Source organism: Heterocephalus glaber, unplaced genomic scaffold (genome assembly GCF_053883595.1).
Source record: "Heterocephalus glaber isolate CG9 unplaced genomic scaffold, H.glaber_assembly_v1.0 deba00001509, whole genome shotgun sequence".
Classification (NCBI taxonomy): Eukaryota; Metazoa; Chordata; class Mammalia; order Rodentia; family Bathyergidae; genus Heterocephalus; species Heterocephalus glaber.
Window position 1 is genome coordinate 50,428,791 of NW_028258325.1, and position 8,657 is coordinate 50,437,447.

Here is an 8,657-nt window from a genome sequence, read left to right on the forward strand (position 1 = left end):
ACCATAATGTCATGTGTAGGGTCTGAAAATTCCATTATGTAAAGTGCTGGGCCATGGTGTTATGAGGTTAATGAAATGACCAGGTTAACCTCCTGCATCTTGCTACTCAAGGAAGCTGAAGGCCCATAAGCACTAAATCCATCAAAGCCTCCCCACCCCTGTGTGCAATTTAGTGCCATCTGGTGGCAGCTGTCCCACCCCCAAACCCAGCATAAATAATAAACAAAGGCATTTCTGGGTCTTGTGAGAAGCTCAAAATTCTGGGACAAAAGCCATAATTCCACAAATCTGCCTAGAAAGACTCTTTTTGTTGAGCCAATCTGGAGCCAACAACCTGCAAGGATTCAATTTGTCTGCAATTTGTCTGCTTTGCTTCATCTTCTCTTGAAAAGAAAAATACTGCTCCCATGCAGAACAGTCCAGCGCATGAAATCAATAACTCCATTATGTCAAAATTTGGACTAACTTTGGGTAAACTATCATAATCTTTTATTGTGTAATTTTTCTGGCTCATTACTTTTTCTAATTTTAATATTCATCTTCTTTTCCAAAACCTTTGTCAAACCTCTCTCCCGTAGTCACATCAGACTCTTAACCTATTTCTCAGAGTCTTCAAAATTCAGCTACAATATACCCTCTTTCCCTAAATGCCTGCCAGACACATTCCCTTGACTTATTGTGTGTCCTTCTTTTGTGCTTCCTTAGCATCTTGTCTTAGTTACTTTTCTCTCATTGCTGGGACAAAATACTCTACACTCAAAGTTAATGGGGGAAAGATTTATTTAGCTCACAGTTTGAAAGATTTATTTAGATCACACTCAAAGTTAAGAGGGGAAAGATTTATTTAGCTCAGTTTGTAGAGTTTTCAGTCCATAATCGGCTGACTCCAAGGCAGGGTGGCTTGGCAGAGGGGCATCACAGAGGAGAAACAGTTCATGGTCCCTACACAGTAGAAAAAACAAAAATAGAACCTTCACAGAGTTTTCCTGCCCCTTTTATTTTATCCAGACTACTTAAGGCAGGCAGCACCCCCACCCTTAATCCTTGTGCCATTGAGCCCAGCATTGCACCATGAATCAATCACGCACTCCAGACTCAGTTCTCTCCAAAAAAGCCCCACCTATGACTGCATGAGGCTTTGGGGGAGCAACTAGACTCAAGCCATAACATTTTGCCCCTGATTCCTCAAAGACTTATGCAATTCCTTTATGCAAAAGGCATTTGGTCCATCTCTAAGAGTTGCCAAAGTCCTAACAGTTTCAGCATTGGTGAAAAGTCCAAGACTCAAGTCTCCTCTGAGATTTAAAGCAAGTCATCCTTCAAAACTAGCTCAAAATAAAGAAGGCAGATAAAGAAGAAATGAATTATGAGAGATTGATATACCTTTACATAACTGTTTGTTTAAGATGTCTACTGGTTACTTTTCTCTTGTGTGGGTGCCATGAACTGTTCCTCCTCTGTGATGCCCCTCTGTCCTATGCCATGCTTCATAACATGGCAGAGAACATTACTTGGTGAGACTGCAAAAGTGTGCTACCTTGAATCTCTCTACTTCTATAAAGACTTTAATGCCATCATGAGTGTTTCACCTTCAGGATTTCACCTAATTCTTATTAGCCCCCAAAGGCCCCACCTCCAAATACTACTAACATATGCATTTGGGAATTAAGTTTCTAATAAATAAGCTTTTGAGTAACACATTCAAATCACAGCAATTTAAGTGTTACTTTATATATTTGTACCATTTGGCATATCCATAACATTACTGTCTTAGTTATTTTCTTGTTGCTGAGACAAAATACCTGACATCCACAAGTTAAAGGAGGTAAGGTTTATTTTGGCTCACAATTATAGAATTTTCAGTCCATAGTTGGCTTTCCTTTTTTGTTCTACTCAGGCTACAAGCCTATTGGTTGGCATAAGTAACATCCAGGCAAGTCTTCTGTCTTTCATAAATCCATTTACTGTGCAAAACCAATGAGTTGCCTAATCCTGTGTTACACACTCATAATGCAGTATTAACACCAATGATATCATTATCACACACCCATGATGCACTATCACATGCCCATGACCTAGTCATTCCCAAAAGCCCCACCTATGAGTGCATAAGGTTTATGGGGACATTCAGATATAAGCCATAACAATTTCAGATAATTTTTTCATGAGTCTTTGAGTTTCTTCAAGTATATTTTATTCACAATAACTGAATCACTGCTTATTTGAGCACTCTTTGAGAGAATCATAGTCTAAAACTTTAATATTTACTGTTGATTTAATATAGAAGCTAAACACTGATGTCAAAATACTAATTTTAATTAGTATTGTCCATATAAAATTACTTTAACCTGTATCTTTCCTTTATCCTCCTTTTTAATCCCTGTCAGATAACTATTAATCTATAAATATTCTTGTGTGTGTACCCACTATGATCAAGACATAGTACTGGCAATGTGGACATTAAAAAATAAATGTTATAAGAGCCTGTTAGCTTGATCCTACAATCTTGAAAATAAAGTGTAGTTAGAGGAATGATGCTGAGAATTTGGGGTATGATGATGATAAAACCAAATAAAATACCTCCAAACTACTATCATCTTTCTAAAAGCAAACTACCAATTATTACATTATTTTAATAATGACCTAATAGACATACACATTTCATATCTCATACATGAGCAATTGAGCAAGGTTTTGGAATGTTAAAATTTTGCACAGATGTAGTGTGAGCAATTATAGGGTCAGATTTAACCTCAAATCAATGACTCATGTGCTAACTGTGACATTACTTACCTGCACATGAAAAAAAATAGGAGAGTAAAAATACTCATAAGGAAGATGAAAGAAAAAGTTTACATTCTTACGGATTATTCAAGAAAAAGTTCACAAATCAATTAAAATTTAAACTGGATTTTCAAATGCATGGAAAGATGTGGGAGGGTGAATTATAAAGTATATCCAGGAAAGAGGTGAGTTTCATATTGAAAACCATAAAGACAATCGTCCTTTTTTTGGTTTTTCATAAATACAGTTCTCATTTTCTACCTTTCAATATGGTATTGAAATTAATTTGATGTCCAGTAGATATTTGGGTTCATTGGATTTCATCTTTTAACTAATTTTTGCCTGATTCCTATAAGGAAACAAAAGAGATGATAGAAAATAATGATGATTAGGTGCAGTCTGTAGTGTGAGACAGAACAATGTAACTATAGAGACTAAAAGCAAAATTATCTCATCATTTGTACTGGGCTTATTTCTACTGCTCGCTGTAAAACTAGTATGAGAAAATGTTGCCCATATTTCTGTATATATTTTTACTTTAAAAATCATATAGTTTTAAAATTAAAAGATCTTAAATTTGTAATTTGAAATATAATAGTACTTATATGAGACTTAACATAATGGCCAAAAACTTTCTTAGCTGCCTCATCCTGATACTCATAGCCCATAATGAGCAAAATAATGAGCAAAAGAATGAGAAAAATGACAGAAGCCCGATCATAAAATCTCTGGAAAATTATTTTAAGAATGAGAATGCTAAGAGTATTTTAGAAAGAGATAGTGAAACAAACAATGCCAAAAGACCTAATAAAATGAATACAGCAAGTAGGGTGACCAGTTAAGTTGAAGAAAATCAGCAACAGGAAAATGCTGCAATGACAGAAATAAGTTAACACTTTCTGTAATGACTCTTAATGTGAATGGTCTCAATTCCCCAACCAACAGACATAAATTGGCAGAATGGTTCAAACAACAGAATCCAATGGTATGTTGTATACAAGAAACACATTTAACTCAAGAAAAAATTCATAAGGTAAAAATCAAAGGATGGAAATCAATATTTCAATAGGAACCATAAAACAAACAGGAATGGCTAGCCACTTCAGATAAAGTGAACTATAAGCCAATATTGATCAGAAAAGGCAGAGAAGGTCACTGCCTATCGAATAAGGGACCAATTCAACAGAAGGAGATAACAATTATAGATATATAACAAAACAGTAACATACCACGCTTCACAAAACAAACACTACTGATCAAAAAAGATCAGAAAAACATCAGCACGATTTTAGTGGGAGAGCTCAGTACTCCACTGTCACAAATAGATTAACTAGACAAAACACAGAAAATCAAAGTTGAACCAAACCTTGGAACAAATGGACTTCCCCACCCAACAATAACAGAATATATAGTGGTGCCTCAGTTCATGAATGCTTTTGTTTGCAAACAGTGTGATACACAAACAGAATCTTGGCAAAATTTCATTTTTGTTTGGAAACTCTGTGTCTATTGATAAGCCAACTGTGTCCATCATTCCTGCACTCACAGGAATGTGGCTATTTTTTCCAGAATTGTGGAATGAATTAAGATTGTGAATTGAGTGAGGGACCATTGTCCATTCTTCTCAAAAAAACATGAAACTTTCTCCAAAATAGACTAGCCAATAAGTCATGCTTAAGTAAATGCAAAAGAAGTGAAATTATAGCATGCATATTATCAGACCATAGCATAACAAAACTAAAAATGAATCACAAAAAGCCATGGTAGGCAAATGCATGAACATTAAACAACACACTTTTGAATAATGAAGGGGTATCAGAATGAAACAAGGAAGAAATAAGACAGTTCCTAAAATTAAATAATAATGCCAGTGCAAGTATCAGAACTTATTGGACACATTGAAAGCAGTCCTAAGAGGAAGCATATGATGTCAATGCCCACATCAGATAAACAGATCAAGCCCAAATAACCTAAAAATGCATATCAAGTTCCTAGAAAAAGATGAACAATCCAAACCCAGAGCTACTACAAAGAAGGAAATTAAAAAGATCAGAGCAGAAATCAATAAAAAGGAGAATAAAAACAATACAAAGAATCAATGAATCAAAAACCTGGGTCTTTGAAAGAATAAAATACACAAACCATTAGATAATTCTACTAAAAAGAAAAAGGAAAGAAAAATCTAAGCCAATGCAATTTGAAATAAAAAAATGTGAAATCACAGTTAATACTGCTGAAATCCAAAAGAAGGAACTACTTCACAAATCTATAAACCAATAAGTTGGAGAATTCAGAAGAAATAGATAGGTTTCTAGATAAATTTTAACAAAACTGAACCAAGAAGTTATAAAAACCTTGAAAAGTCCAATAACAGGGAATGAAATTGAAGTAGTAATAAAAAACCAACTAAGAAAAGCTAGGTCCTGAAGGAGTCACTGCTGAATTCTACAAGAACTCAGGGAAGATCTAATCCCAATGCTCTTCAAACCCTTTAATGAAAGTGAAAGGTAAAGTGTACTCCAAAAGTCTTCTTGGAAGCCAGCAGTACCCTGATTCCAACACCAGGCAATAATCCAACCAAAAAAGAGAACCAGTGGCCAATGTGTTTAATTAACCAGACACAAATCCTCAACAAAATACTGGCAAGTAGAATGCAAGGAATTATCAAAAAGATGATACACCTTGACTAAGTAGACTTCATCCCACAGATTCAGGGATAATTCAACATATGCAAATCAATAAATGTAATATGTCATATAAAGAGAAGGACAAAAATAACATGATTATCTCAATAGATCTAGAAAAAGTCTTTCACAAAATCCAACATCCATTCATGATTAAAAATCCCAAAGTAAATATGTAAAAAATAACCTTATCTCTATCTGATAAAAGCATTTATGACAAAGCTACTGACAACATCATATTCAGTGGGGAAAAACTGAAACCTTTCCCCATAAAATTAGGAACAAGACAAGGATATCTACTATTACTGCTCCTTTTCAATATAGTATTTAAAACATTAACAGGAGCACTCAGGCAACAGAACAAAATAAAAGGGATAAGTATAGGAAAAGGAGAAATGAATCACTATTTGCAGGTGACATAATCCTCTACATTGAAGACCCAAAAATTCCACTAAAAGAATCCTAGAATTAATAACCAAATTCAGCCTTGCAACAGGATACAAAATAGTGTTTCTGTACACCGATAATTAACTCATTGAGGAAAAAAGTTAGGTAAACAACACCATTTACAAGAACATCAAGAAAAATTAAACATTTTTTAATTAAATGGAGCCACCCATATTGCCATAGTTCTAAACTCAACTTAGGCAAAATAAAGTATCTTAACTTTTTCTCTTGTAAGTGTGTTCAAATATGGAAGAATTTCTACTCATAAAGCTGCCACTGTAATGAAGAGTTCATAGCGATGATGCCCCTAATCTAATAGTTCTTTCATAGAACAGTTTGGACAGGAGTGACACAATGTGCAGGAGAACTGGCTTTCTCTGGGGATGAGGTTGATCGGTTGGAAATTTCTCTTTGTAGTTCTACATTTTTCTGAAGCTCTGCTCGTTTAGCAAGAAGTTCTTTACGTCTGCTGTGAATAGGTTCCTGTGGTTTCATCCATGGATTCCACCTTACGTAATATCCCACCCAGAGCTCTAGGTGGAGCATGCTGGCTACTGGATAAAGGACATGATTGGAATAGTTCCCACAGAGAGGATTAGTAAAGTCATCCAACTGGCTATTTATATAAGACCACAATGACACAGTCCTTTTAGGAAGATTCTGTTTTCCTCTCTGCTGTTCACTGTTACAGAGAAATGTTCTAAATAAACAGCTGTACAGGTGGTCCAAAATGGTAATGAGGAAATACTCATTGAATTCAAATGGGGTAGGAAACTGTCTTGTCATTTGCCAGACACAGTCAATAAACTGAAGGAAAACAGGTGATCTGTCTGCATCTGCATGGTTCTTATCTCCATGGCCAATTCTTAGTTGGAATCGATGCCCAAAGCTTTGCCACTCTTTTTCCACAAGGACTTCAAATCCTCGTATGCTTCAATAGTATCCATCTAACATGAGCGTAGCAAGGGAAGTTAGCTGAGCTGTACGATCCCAACCATCACTGCAATGTACCACCACAGAAATCTTCCCTGACTCTACCTTGTCAGTAATCCTAAGAGCCCCTGCAAGAATAAGCTTAATATGCCCTAGCCAGTGTGTAAATTTCAAGTTAGACAGCCAATGAGTTTTTTCAATATTTGGATCCACAATCTCCTTAAGTTTTCTTAATGACTCTCTCATAACATGAATATTGTGGATATCCAGAAAAACTAGCTCTGCATTTTGATAAGCATCTTCACTTTCATAACCTCCACCCTTTGCCTTATTGGCAACAGCATAAACACTTGGTCGGGCATCAAATATAAAGACTTTGTGCGATCGGGCATTGGAATCCATGATAGCTTGAAGGTATTTTTCATCTTCTTTACTTCGCTTTCCACTCACTCCTACCATGGGCTGGCTACATAGCGTGACTGTGGCTTGACTTTCAGGATGAATCCGTGATAAAACTGGGATACGCCCCCTTGACCTGAAGGATGCCACTCTCTTTAATTCTTCATCAGGAATATTTGCTGGCACAACCAAGAGTGCAGGATATGTATCACAAAGTTCATATCATTTATTTACCTTTGTTATTCTGCAGCTTTCATTTGGAATTCCCTGCCTTCTATACTCTAAAAGAGGGTCATACAGCTTCCATCTGTTTTCTGGGAATATTTCTTTGTATTCAAAAGCAAAAAGAGGCAGGTTATTAGACACAGGAAATGCATATTTCATCAGATTCTCAAATATGGATCTTCTTGTTTGCCCCTCAGGTTTATGAGCAAATTGCAAATTCCTAATATCCTTGCACACAGTTTCTAATCCATAGGAATTTTCACCTTGACTAGAAGCACCACCTATTTTTTCTACTCTACTTATCACACCAAGAGAAGCATCTAAAACAAATGGAGGGTCCCATTCCATGCTTTTGAAATATAACCTGTAATTCGTGACAGTAAATGTTCCTCAAACAGCACCAGTGAATGGACATATGTAAGTTACTTCTTTGACCATGTCTTTAATATTTTCTCCTGGAAGCAAGGGTGGTTCTTCCATTTCTACTAATTTGTTAGACTCTCTCAGGACCCTCAAATCAGGAGAAAAGTTGTCTGCAGAAGTTGAAATGGAATCTGATGGTACAACAGAAGCTGATTTTGTATGTACTGAATTCTCTGAATGAAAAGTGGAGGTGATTATAATTTTTGAGATGTTTTATCTTCACTTCTGATGATCTTCAAATGCCAATGGCTCTTAACACATTAATCTGGACTGGGGATGTAGCTCTATGTGGAGCCCCTAGGTTCAATTCCATAGCTTTCTGCAAAGGTGTATAAAGTCTTCCCCCATCTGGTAAAAGAGAAATGGCAACCTGGAGAACCAGTCACCCAAGAAGGAAAGAAGAAAAATTAAATATTTAGGAATTAAACTAATGAAAGAAATGAAAGGCCACTACAGTGCTCTGAAGAGATATCTTCTGCTTCCATATAATCAGAACCACTATAGTCAAAATGGCCATACTTCTAGAACATATACAGATTTAGCATAATCCCAACAAAATACTACCACCATTCCTCACAGAACTAGAGAAAACTATACTAAAATTTATACTGAGCCAGGGGAGACCCAGAATAGCAAAAGCAATCCTGAGTAACAAGAACAAGACAGGAGGCATCAGAATCCCAGTTATGAAGTTATATTACAAAGCTACACTGACAAAAATAGCACGACACTGGCACAAAAATAGACATGTGCCTCAATGAA

General features: G+C 35.9%; 1 pseudogene; it reads right to left on the reverse strand.

Annotated features, from left to right (window-relative positions):
- Positions 1–6,126: 6,126 nt before the first annotated feature.
- On the reverse strand, positions 6,127–8,151 carry LOC101714856 (phosphatidylinositol-3,5-bisphosphate 3-phosphatase MTMR2 pseudogene; annotated as a pseudogene).
- Positions 8,152–8,657: the final 506 nt, after the last annotated feature.